A 13954-nucleotide genomic window follows, 5' to 3' on the forward strand; every position below is an offset into this window, starting at 1 on the left:
ACATTTAAAAAAGAGAGAGAGATCAAATAATCATTAATTAAATTGAAAAATGCTCAACATCATTAACCATTACAGAAATTTAAATCAAAGCCCCATTAAGATATCATTTCTCAAAAAATTAAGATATCATTTCACATATAACTAGGAAGGCTCCAATCAAACAGATTTTAACAAGTGCTGACAAGGATGAAGAAAAAATGGAACTCTCATCAATAAATGGGAATGCAAAATACACCTGCTTTAGAAAACACTTCAAATGTAAATAGACTAAAGACTCCCATCAAAATACATAGGGTGGAGTCACCGAGTTCCTTAAGTCTATGCACATGTTGCATGATTCTTCTTTCTCTCTTTTGTTGAACTTCATCATTTTCTATTATTGTGACTTCAGGGTCACTAATTCATTCATCTACTTTTTCCAGCCTGCTGTTCATTGCAACAAGCCTGTTTCCAACCTTGTTTATTGCATTTTTCTTCTCTAATTCTTTTTTTACTTCTTTCATCTCTGTGATAATGGTCTCTCTCTTTCTGTCCTCAAGCCTGGCGAGTATTCTTAGGACTGTTGCTTTAAATTCTCCATCAGGCATGTTAGTTATATCTGTTTCACCTAGATCTCTGGCCATGGCCTTATCCTGTTCTTTCATTTGGGATGAATTCCTCTTCACATTTTGTTTAAGTCTCTATCTTCTTCTCTGTGTTAGAAAAGCACTTATATCTCCTGCTTCTGAAAGTAATGGCCTTGTGAAGAAGTCATGTAGTACCCAAGGACTACTGCTTCAGGGAGTGTCCCCAGTGTGTGCTTCCTGCACTCTGCTGTTGTGTTTTGGCTGCTCTGTACTTCAGGCCAGTCATCCACAGAGGCTCTCCTTGCCTATAGTGGGAAGTGTTTGGTCCCTGGCCTGAATACAGCCACTTTTAATTAGATGTGCTTTGGTCTGCTTGTGAAATGAGACCTGTCACTGGAACTGAGGTGCTGGAAAATACTACTGGGTATTTACACAAAGAATGCAAAAATGCTAATTCAGAGGGATACATACACCCCAACATCTATATCAGCATTCTCTGCAGTAGCCAAATGATAGAAATTACTTTAGTATCCATGGAATGATGAATAAATAAAGATGTGGTATATATAATATATTATTCAGCCATGAAAATCTTGCCATTTGCTATGGCATGGATAGAACCATCGATATTACACTAAGTAAAATTAGTCAGCCCCATCTACCGCATAAGCACCTCTCAGCCAGGGACATATCCCACAGTAGCAGACTTACAAAAGTTCTAATTTTGTGGTCTGCTACTTAAAATACTTTGTGTTAGCCTCCTTAAGCAGGCTCCCTCCCCTCCATTGTTTCCTCAGATATATCACCCCAGACTCAAGTCTCTGAACCTCCTGCTTCCCAAAAAGTGGTCACTTTTCTACATACAGGATTGCAGCATTTTCCTCAGATCTCCAATAGATTTCACAGGTGTTCAGAATGATTTGATAACTATCCAGCTGTATTTGAGGGACCAGCAAAACTTAGCATCCCCTATTCCTCTGCCAATTTAACTCCACCATACTGGAATACTCTTTCATTTTTAAATTCATTAGCATGTCCAGTCTTTCCCAAACAGAATACTGTGCATTATAAAAAGCCAGAGGAGAAACCATAAGGTTCTGGCAATAAAGGAACATCTTGTTTGGAAGTAAATACTGCCACAGCATATCCCACTTTTTAAAGAACTTAGTTCCCCTTTCCTTATCCTGTCACAGATTCTTCAAAGAAATGGATGTTTTAACTTTCACAAAAAGAAGACTTAAAACAGTAGTGACAAGATACAGCAGCACCATTGCTCATAGTTGATAGTCATAGTCTCCTCTGTTACCCATTCTAAATATCCCTATTCTCAGGCAGTTCTCCTGATGATCTATGTTACTTGCCTGCTGAGGTGAGTCAGCTTTTTATGAGCAGTCTGAACTCTAGTTATTGTTCTTACCAATCTATCGTTGCTACAGTAGATTCACTACTGTTATCATCCATCATGAAGGCAACAAGGCATGTCTCAGTGATCCCTAGTTTTAGACAAACTCTTCACTGTATCACCCATTAAGAAGCAGCAACCTGTATTTAACCAATATGTGATAAAAAGGAGGTAAGTCAATCTTCTAAATGCTGGTCTTCCAATATGAAGAACCCCAAATGAAAGAAAAGCAGGTAAACATTTTAGGTTTATTATAACCCATACTGTCTCCCAAAAGAAGCATTCCCCCCACTACAACAAAACCTAAAATTTCAGAAAAGAAAACAGAAACTCCACAAAAACTTCACTGAGATCTGATAGGAGACACTACTGTTTACTCTACCCCTTTGGTTATAAAACCTGTATAATATTTTTTTAATTTATTTATTTTCAGCATAACAGTATCATTATTTTTTCACCACATCCAGTGCTCCATGCAATCCGTGCCCTCTATAATACCCACCACCTGGTACCCCAAACACCCACCCCGCCTTCAAAACCCTCAGATTGTTTTCAGAGTCCATAGTCTCTCATGGTTCACCTCGCTTTCCAATTTCCCCCAACTCCCTTTTCCTCTCTATCTCCCCATGTCCTCCATGCTTTTTGTTATGCTCCACAAATAAGTGAAACCATATGATAATTGACTCTCTCTGCTTGACTTATTTCACTCAGCATAATCTCTTCCAGTCCCATCCATGTTGCTACAAAAGTTGGGTATTCATCCTTTCTGATGGAGGCATAATACTCCATAGTGTATATCGACCACATCTTCCTTATCCATTCATCCGTTGAAGGGCATCTTGGTTCTTTCCACAGTTTGGCGACCTTGGCCATTGCTGCTATAAACTTTGGGGTACTGATGGCCCTTCTTTTCACAACATCTGTATCTTTGGGTAAATACCCAGGAGTGTAATGGCAGGGTCATAGGGAAGTTCTATTTTTAATTTCTTGAGGAATCTCCACACTGTTCTCCAAAAACCTGTATATTTTAACCACAGAGGGCACAGCACCATCTGAAGGTCATAGATCAAAGCACATATCTTGGAGCACAGACCCCCAACTCTTTACAGTATCATTTTCAATCTGGTGCCTCAGTTGTAATTTTGACAGGCTATTCCAATGTTCTATCAGATCCATAGCTCCTAATCATGCAATGTAGAAAGGAAAAACAGGTTCCTTAGTTCTGCATGCTTTCATGTACTCTCTTAGCTACAAAGTGAGTAGTCTTGGTCTAAGGAAATATTATGCAAGACTTCATACTTGCATCATACTTGAAATCAGACACTGAACACTTGGATAGTGGTGTGCCAAGAGCCTAAATTAGGAAAGATAATACATACTCAAAATAAATAAATGAATCCCAAAGGATAAATCTCTGTCCTCTCCAGTTTAGAAAATGTCCAGTGTCAGTAACTACTCTCAACTGTTTGATTTCAGTCCTTAAAACATGGTACCATTTCAAGGCTCTCCCTGTGTTGCTGATAGGTCAAACAGTCTACTGTGGCAGTAACTAGCAAAAACTCATTCATGGATCCAGTGTTCACGCATTAGGTTAGCTGAGGAAAATGCAACTATTTATCCTTTAAATTACCTCATTCAACATGTTACACCTAATGATTCCTTAAATTGATTTGTCAGTGTTCCAGTAAGTTGTGTAATTTCATCCTAATGGTTGAAACCTGGCTGACATGTTCCACTCCAATAAAAAGAAAAAGGAATACTTAAACAATTCCACTAGGGAATTCTCCAAAAAAGTAACAAGAAAAATATTCTAAATTTCTATTAGAAATATAGATTTTAAAAGGTAAAACAGCTTATCTGACAGATATAAAACAAAGGGTCTGTCATACAAAAGACACAACTATCAAACTTCTTACTCAGTTACACACTTTTCTAATAATTCATGAATACATGTAACTGCAAGATACAAGGGAAGCAGATGTCTGAAAGTGCCAATATAACTCCCCAGGTTCTCTTTTGTTGCATGAGGATGTTACCTGGCCCAGATATAACAGATTAAGTCTCCAATGTGCATGAAGGATATCACTTACAAAAAGGGAGGTATTTGGTTATGACATATGCCTTTTTTTTATTGCAATAAGCAGAGAGTAAACATTAATATTTTGTTATGGGTTCTGTCTCATAAAGCATAAACTCCAGAGTCATTTACCATGAGCAAACTAAAATGACAAGGTATATCTTGTGACCATTCCATTTTCTATCTTCTAATAGAGACCACTAGGAAGAGAATCAGTTACCATGTTTTCATGGAGAGTTGACCAAGTCATTTCTTCCTATTATCCCCATTCATTCCCTTCCCCTTTGCTATACCTCTCCCTGTCTCTGTCTCTCTCCCCGTTTGAACCTTCTTTCTTGACCATGAAACAGAGTGGTTATTGACCCATAGTAAGGCTTTCCTTCCAATAACCAGAGTATTAAAAAGAATAACTTTATAAGAAAAGAAAATGATAAACCAGTTTGCATAGCCCTTCAACACAGATACAAAAATCTAAAAAGTAAGAACAAAATAGAAACACTGATATATGTAAGAGAAAATACCAGGGTAAGTTAGTTGTATCCTGGAATGCAAAGTTGTTTTAATATTTGGAGATCAATCAAAGGAATTCACCATATCAAGTATATGAAGAGGGAAAATATCACACTACCTTCTTTATAGATATAGAAAAGGCATTCTATTAAATCCCATTCTCAAAGTAAATCTCATAGCAAAAGTCCCAGCAAAGTAGGCATAAAAGGTGTATGAGGTTGAATAGTGTCCCCAAAAAATTCATGTCTGCCCAGAATGTCAGAATGTGATCTAATTTGGAAACCGTTTTTGTAGATGTCATCAAGGTAAGGATCAAAATAACATCACACTGAACTAAGATTGATTTAAAATCCAACAGCTGTTCTTATAAGAGAAAGAAAAGGGCACAAAGAGACACAAGGAAGGAAGCTATATGAAGCCAGACACAGAGATTGGAATTATGTTTCATCAGCCAAGAATGCCAGAAGATGGGAAAAGCAAAGAGAAAAAAAATCTTCCCCAGAGTCTTCAAAGGGAACATGGACCTGACAACACCTTGATTTTGGATTTTAGCCTCCAGAACCTTGAGAAAATAAATTACTGAATTCTTAAGCCACAAAATTTGTTATTTGTTACAGCAGCTCTAGAGAAAGAAGGGAATGTATTCCCTCTATAGAAGGGAATTTATTCTGATAAGCAGTATTTATGCAAACACTACAGGACACACAGGAAATAATACGATATATTTAGAGCTTTCCCATGAAATCAGAAATATGTCCACATTCCTCTTAATTCTACTTATATTTTGTATTTTACAAAGCATCTCACATGTAAAATGAAAGAAAAATATTTATCAAAATGTATAAAATTGAATATTATAAGTAAAACATTTCTTCATAGACATTATTATCTATATGTTAATTATTTTCCCACAGCCCCTGTAGCATCCCCTGCATAAATAGTATTAAGTACACGATCACCTGTTCCTTTCAATAAATGATAAAATAAATGAGTGCAGGAAGTCACAGAGAGTACAACAAAATATAAAAAGTTTCCAAAGTGTTTTAAAAGCAAAAATATATAAGCAATAAAAGCTGAGCTGTTATCAAAGCAAAACCCAAATCACAAAATTTTCAAGAAAACAGGCAGTAAGTCTTTAACTGAAACCTTTGACATATTAAGAAGAAAATAAATACAGCACTCACATTCTTTTGTTTTGAAAGCATAGTATGATTTGCAAAATATAGGAAGGTAACCAACTTACATAAGGCAGGGTTTGTCAACCGAACTCAGCACTATAGTTTGAGGAATCTAAGTCTTTTTGTGGGTCCTATATGTTGTGGATTTTTGGCAGTATGTCTGACCTATACCAAATAGATGCCAGTAGCAGCAAAGCTCAATCCCCACACTGAGATAACTAAAAATATTTCTAGACATTAACAAATGTTCCCTAAGTGACCCAATCAACCTAGGTTGAGATTAACTATTTTAAGGGTAATTATGGATTTTTACTCAGTTCATTTTTACAGAACTCATGTTACATGCTAATTTCAATATTTAGTCTGTACTAAGAACCAGCAATAAGTCAGAAATATCTTAGGGGCATCTGGGTAGCTCAGTGGGTTAAAGCCTCTGCCTTTGGCTCAGGTCATGGTCCCAGGGTCCTGGGATCCAGCCCTGCATTGGGCTTCCTGCTCAGCGGGGAGCCTTCTTCCCCTGCTCTCTCTGCTTGTCTCTCTGCTTACTTGTGATCTCTGAATGTCAAATAAATAAATAAAATCTTTAGAATATATATATATATATATTATTATAAGAAACATATTATAGTAGGCATCCAAATCAGCAAGGAAGGAGTCAAACTTTTACTATTTGCAGATGACATGATACTCAATAGAGAAAACCAAAAAGACTCCAAAAAAAAAAAAAATTGCTACAACTAATATACCAATTCAGCAGAATCAGAGGATACAAAGTCAACATATAGGAATGTGCTACATTTTTATTAACCAATAATGAAGCAGAAAAAAGAGAAATCAAGGAATCAATCTCATTTATTGCAAAAAGAAAAGTCATAAGATTCCTAGGAATAAATCTTGCCTAAGAGGAAAAAGATCTGTTCTCTGAAAATTTATAAAACACTGATGAAAGAAATTGAAGATGACACAAATAAGTGGAAAATGTTTCATATTCATGGATTAGAAGAACAAATATTGTTAAAATGTCTACACTACCTAAAGCACGCTATACATTTAATATGATCCTATCATATTAACACCAGCATTTTTCACACAGCTAGAACAAACAACCCTAAAATTTGAATGGAACAGTAAAAGACCCCAAAGAGCCAAGGCAGTCTTGAAGAAGAAAAGCAAAGCCAGAAGCATCACAATTTCAGACTTTAAGTTATACTACAAAGCTGTTTCATCAAGAGAGTATGGTACTAGCACAAAAACAGACACATAGATCAATGGGACTGAATATAAAACCAATAAATGAATGATCAGCTTATCTTCAACAAATTGGAATATCCAATGGAAGAAAAGACAGTCCCTTCAACAAATGGTGTTGGGAAAACTGAACAGCACCACTCAAAAGAGTGAAACTTGACCACTTTCTTACACCACACACAAAAATAAACTCAAAATGGATGAAAGACCTAAATGTGAGATAGAAAACTATCAAAATCCTAAAAGAAAAGACAGACAGCAACCTCTCTGATCTAGGTTGAAGCAACTTCTTGATAGACACATTCCCAAAGGCAAGAGAAACAAAAACAAAACCAAAAACAAACTATTAGGACTTCATCAAGATAAAATGCACAGTGAAGGAAATGATTAATAAAACTAAAAGGCAGCCTTTCAAAGGGGAGAAGATCTTTGCAAAAATCTGATAAAGGGTTAGTATCTAAAGAACTTATCAAACTCAACACCTACAAAACAAATAACCCAGGTAAGAAATGGGTAGAAAACATGAATAGACATTTTTCCAAAGATATACAAATGGCTAACAGACACAGGAAAAATGATCAACAACCCTCATCATCAGGGAAACACAAATCAAAACTACAATGAAATATCACTTCATACCTGTCAAAATAGCAAAAATTAACAACACAGGAAACAACAGATGTTGGTGAGGATGTGGAGAAAGGTGAACCCTACTACACTGTTGGGGAGAGTGCAAATCAGTACCTCTACTCTGGAACAGTAGTGGAGATTCCTCAAAAATTAAAGATAACTGCCCTATGGCCCAGCAATTGCACTAATAGGTATTAACCCAACGGATATAAAAATACTGATTCAAAGGGATACATGCACCAAAATGTTTTTAGCAACATCATCAACAATAGCCAAATTATGAGTTGAGAGGCAATGTGGGGGGGTTGGGGAGTAGGGAAGGAAAAAAATGAAACAAGATGGGATTGGGAGGGAAACAAACCATAAGAGACCCTTAATCTCACAAAATAAACTGACGGTTGCTTGGGGAAAGGGGTTCTGAGAGGGTAGTTAGGTTATGGACTTTGGGGAGGGTATGTGTTATGGTGAGTGCTGTGAAGTATGTAAACCTCATGATTCACAGGCCTGTACCCCTGGGGTTAATAATACATTATATGTTAATAAAAAACAAAAAATTAAGTAAATAAAATAATAAAAATAAATCCTCCAGGTGTGAGGAAGAATTGGAATTCACAGTTTCTAAATCATGTTACCTACAACATCTACTTTTCAACAAAAATTTATGTAATATACAAAAAATACCAGTAAATAATATCTACACTCAGAGGGACATAAACAGACGATAGAAACTGTCTCTGGAAGACCCAGATTCTGGATTTAGCCGACAAAAACTTCAAATCAGTTATGATTAACATGTTCAAAGAACTAAAGAAAGCCAAATTTAAAATATGGGGGAAATCACAGGGGAAGACAAACCATGAGAGACTGTGGACTCTGAGAAACAAACTGAGGGTTTTGGAGGGGAGGCAGGTGGGGGGTTGGGTGAGCCTGGTGGTGGAGGGCACATATTGAATGGAGCACTGGGTGTGGTGCATAAATAATGAATTTTGGAATACTGAAAAGAAATAAAATAAAATAAAAATAAAATTGGGGATGAACATTTTTTCATGTGTCTGATAGCCATTGTATGTCTTCATTGGAGAAGTAAGTGTCTGTTCATATCTTCTGCCCATTTTATTTAAAGATTTATTTTAATTTATTTTCAGCATAAAAGTATTCATTATTTTTGCACCACACCCAGTGCTCCATGCAGTCCGTGCTCTCTATAATACCTACCACCTGGTACCCCAACCTACCAACTCTCGCCCCTTCAAACCCCTCAGGTTGTTTTTCAGAGTCCATAGTCTCTCATGGTTCACCTCCCCTTCCAATTATTCCCAACTCCCTTCTCCTCTCTATCTCCCCATGTCCTCCATGCTATTTGTTATGCTCCACAAATAAGTGAAACCATATGATAATTGACTCTCTGCTTGACTTATTTCACTCAGCATAATCTCTTCCATTTTTTGATATGATTGTCTGTTTTGTAGGTGTTGAGTTTGAAGAGTTCTTTATAGAGAAGATATCAACCTTTTGTCTGTACTGTCATTTGCAAATATCTTCTCCCATTCCGTGGGTTGCCTCTTTGATTTCTTTTTAAAGATTTTATTCATTTATTTGACAGAGAGAGAGAGATCACAAGTAGGCAGAGAAGCAGGCAGGGCGCGGGGGGGGGGGGGGCGGCTCCCTGCTGGGTGGAAAGCCCTATGTGGGTCTTGATCTCAGGACCCTGAGATCATGACCTGAGCTGAAGGCAGAGACATCACCCACTGAGCCACCCAGGTGCCCCACCTCTTTGTTTTCTTGACTGTTTCCTTTGCTGTGCAGAAGCTTTTGATTTTGATGAAGTCCCAAAAGTTTATTTTCGCTCCTGTTTCCTTTGCGTTTGGAGAAGTTCCTGTGGCTGATATCAAAAAGGTTACTGCCTGTGTTGTCCTCTAGGATTGTAATGGATTCCTGTCTCACGTTGAGGCCTTTATCCATTTTGAGTTTATTTTTGTGTACGGTGTAAGAGAATGGTCGAGTTTCATTCTTCTGCATATAGCTGCGAGTTTTTTCAGCATCATTTATTGAAGAGACTGTCTTTCTTCCACTGTATATTTTTCCTGTTTTGTCGAAGATTATTTGCCCATAGTGTTGAGGGCCCATTCTGGGCTCTCCACTCTGTTCCACTGGTCTATGTGTCTGTTTTTATGTCAGTACCATGCTGTCTTGGTGATAACAGCTTTGTAGTAAAGCTTGAAATCAAGTAACGTGATGCCCCCAGTTTTATTTTTGTTTTTCAACATTTCCTTAGTGATTCGAGGTCTCTTCTGATTCCATACAAATTTTTGGATTATTTGCTCTAGCTCTTTGAAGAGTACCGGTGGAATTTTGATTGGAATGGCATTAAAAGTATAGATTGCTCTAGGCAGTATAGACATTTTAACAATGTTTATTCTTCCGATCCAAGAGCATGAAATTGTCTTCCATCTTTTTGTGTCTTCTTCAATTTCTTTCATGAGTGTTCTGTAGTTCCTTGAGTACAGATCCTTTACCTCTTTGGTTAGGTTGATTTCCAGGTATCTTATGGTTCTTGGTGCTATAGTAAATGGAATCAATTCTCTAATTTCCCTTTCTGTATTTTCATTGTTACTGTATAAGAAAGACACTGATATCTGTACCTTGACTTTGTCTCCTGCCGAGTTACTGAATTGTTGTATGAGTTCTAGTAGTTTAGGGGTGGAGTCTTTTGGGTTTTCCATATAAAGAATCATGTCATCTACGAAGAGAGAGAGTTTGACTTCTTCATTGCCAATTTAGATACCTTTTATTTCCCTTTGTTGTCTGATTGCTGTTGCTAGGACTTCTAAAGCTATGTTGAACAAGAGTGGTGAGAATGGGCATCCTAGTCGTGTTCCTGATCTCAACGGGAAGGCTGCAAGCTTTTTCCCATTGAGGATGATATTTGCTGTGGGTCTTCCATAGATATATTTGATGAATTTCAGCAATGTTCCCTCTATCCCTATAATTTGAAGCGTTTTAATCAGGAATGCAATAGCCCTAAGGGAGATTCAAATTAAAAACACATTGAGATATCACCTTACACCAGTTAGAATGGCCAAAATTAGCAAGACAGGAAAAACATGTGTTGGAGAGGATGTGGAGAAAGGGGAACCCTCTTACACTGTTGGTGGGAATGCAAGTTGGTGCAGCCTCTTTGGAGAACAGTGTGGAGATTTCTCAAGAAATTAACAATAGAGCTTCCCTATGACCCTGCAATTGCACTCTTGGGTATTTACCCCAAAGATACAGATTTCATGAAAAGAAGGGCCATCTGTACCCCAATGTTTATGGCAGCAATGGCCACAGTCGCCAAACTGTGGAAAGAACCAAGATGCCCTTCAACGGACGAATGGATAAGGAAGATGTGGTCCATATACACTATGGAGTATTATGCCTCCATCAGAAAGGATGAATACCCAACTTTTGTAGCAACATGGACGTGACTGGAAGAGATTCTGCTGAGTGAAATAAGTCAAGCAGAGAGAGTCAATTATCATATGGTTTCACTTATTTGTGGAGGATAACAAATAGCATGGAGGACATGGGGAGTTGGACAGGAAAAGGGAGTTGAGTGAAATTGGAAGGGGAGGTGAACCATAAGAGACTATGGACTCTGAAAAACAATATGAGGGGTTTGAAGGGGCGGGGGGTGGGAGTTTGGGGTACCAGGTGGTGGGTATTATAGAGAGCACGGATTGCATAGAGCACTGGGTGTGGTGCAAAAATAATGAATACTGTTATGCTGAAAATAAATTAAAAAAAATAAATTTAAAAAAATAAATAAAATGGGGCAAAAAGCAAAAAAAAAGAACAAAAAAATTAAAAAATAAAAGTTTGAAAGTATGAAAGCAATGATACAACATATATTGATATAAAAAATTTTTAAATGACTCTATTTGAATTTGAGAGTTTTAGTACATAACTACTCTATAATTCATTACAAGGACTCAAAACAGCTATGAGATGACAGAATACTAAACCTCCATAAAGTTGTTAAAAATGCCAACAGAGATTTTCAAATTTAAATTTGTACTATTTTTGCAACTCCCCTTGTTTGTTCAAATTTTAATTCATTATTTTTCAAAATTCCCAGGGAGATAGCTGTTAAGAGTATAAGAGGATAGTTTCCTTAAACTTGATAGTGGTGCCAAACTGATACTATCAGTGGTTCATATAACTCACAATATCACAATGGACAACTAAGGTAAACCTAACATTCTCTAATTTGAAAAATAAAAAAAAACTATCAGAGCACAAAGACACAGATCATCACATTGAACTATTCAATTTCCCTGGATCTCTTCTGCAAGTTGAGATAATTTACCTTTGGGAAAACCAGTGTACACAAAGACCTGGCTTCCATTAGAAGAAATTATGGACTCTACCTAGCCCTACCATACAGTCCAACTAATTGACTACCTTCCAAATGGTAGGAACTATTTATAACTTTCTGTCATAAGAAAAGGTGGTGATTCAAAAGGATGTGATCTGTCTGTGTGTTCAATGTCTTGAAGCTCCTGCTGAGTGAGACCTGCACCTAAGCAGGTACAAATGAAACCTGCTCTCCAACTCCCCCAAAACTGGTTACATTTTGTTCCCAAACCTTCTTTTCTCTTTATCTCAAGGTTCTTTCTGCTCATGCTCTTTACTTGAATGATTTTCACTCATACAGTTATATATATTCTGGTCTCATTTTTACAATTTCAATTGTATTTTAAGGTGAATTTCTCTTTGAAGAGCCCATATCTTTACTAAACTGATATGTGAAAGGGCTTCAAATTTCCATCCCCTTTTTTCTGTGATATTATATTCAAGGAACTAAAACTTTGTTTTGTCTATTTCATTCAAACAGAGCACAGTCTAGCAGAGCAAGCTATCTGCATCTTTGGAAAGAAAAATTAATCATCTTTAAAAATCATTATTATTTTTAAAAACTTATTGAATACTTATTATATGACACAGCATGTTTCCCTGTTTTCCATGTATTGACTCATTTAATCATCACAACAACACTATAAGGTACGTACTATTTTTTTGGTCTTTTTAAAATTTTTTTTTTATTCACAAATAATGTATTTTTAGCCCCAAGAGTACAGGTCTGTGAATCACCAGGTTTACACACTTCACAGCACTCACCATAGCACACAGCTTCCCCAATGTCCATAACCCCACCACCCTCTCCCTACTCACCCCACAACCCTCAGTTTGTTTTGTGAGATTAAGAGTCTTATGGTTTGTCTCCCTTCTGATTCCATCTTGTTTCATTTATTCTTTCCCTTAAGGTAAGTACTATTATCATTCCTAATTTTACAGTTGAGGAAATTCAGGGGCAGAGAAGTGAAGCAACTCACCCAAGGACATGTAGTTCATAAATCAAGGAGATAGAGAGTACAATCCAGGTGGTCTTTCCCCAGAATGTTTGCTATTCATTTTACATAATAATGCTATTTATAAAATTGCTCCTACATAATTTTTCCTATTTCTTTGACTAATTTCAAATTTTCTTTGGAAATTAGAAAATCTGTAAATATCATTTATCATAAATAATGAAAAAAAAGAGTTCATATTTAGGAAAAAATAAAATCACCTAAAATCCCACAACTTAGAGATTCTGTGGTATAAAGTCTAAATATTTCCATATATGCACTTACATTATATGTAATGTTTTGCATTTTATAATCTTTTTTAATTAAATGGCAAAATAGGCATATTTTCAGTTTCATTCATCCAAAGTTCTAATTTGTTTCATGTGCACTGAAATCTGTAAACATAGTTTTAAGTGTATATAAAGATTCTGTTCCTCAAATTACTGAATTTTTCCAAATATATGGTGGTGCTTTTCTGTTCAGCAATATTTCTATAGCATGCAATAATACTTCAGTATAATTTCAGGAAAGTTCCAGATATCTGTAGTGACTATACACATTTTGCTGGAGGCAAAAAAAAAAAAAAAATGAAGAGCAAAGTTTGTACCTTTGCTAGTTTTATTGTATTAGATTTAGATCTACATGGGAATGTGGGGTGTTGAGGTCACTCTATAAGGACATTGTCATGGCAAGGAGGTCTCTGGCTTACAGACTGGTTTCCACTCTCCCATCAGTGTGAAGGTGTCAATGAGGCCAATTCACAAAGTCATTTGGTGAATATTTCTTCTCCACCATATGTCCCCTAAGGGCTTCTGAGCACCTGATTTTCTTTCCATGTCTTCTTGAACTTTCCCTTATGAACATTAGTGAAGACTCTCATTTAATAGTGCCTACCTTGTGCCAGAAATTATGCTAACTACTGGGGTATACAAAGTTGGCTAAAGGCTCCTTTT

This window comes from Mustela putorius, unplaced genomic scaffold (assembly GCF_011764305.1).
Source record: "Mustela putorius furo isolate JIRA1106 unplaced genomic scaffold, ASM1176430v1.1 tig00000182_pilon_pilon_pilon, whole genome shotgun sequence".
Classification (NCBI taxonomy): domain Eukaryota; kingdom Metazoa; phylum Chordata; class Mammalia; order Carnivora; family Mustelidae; genus Mustela; species Mustela putorius.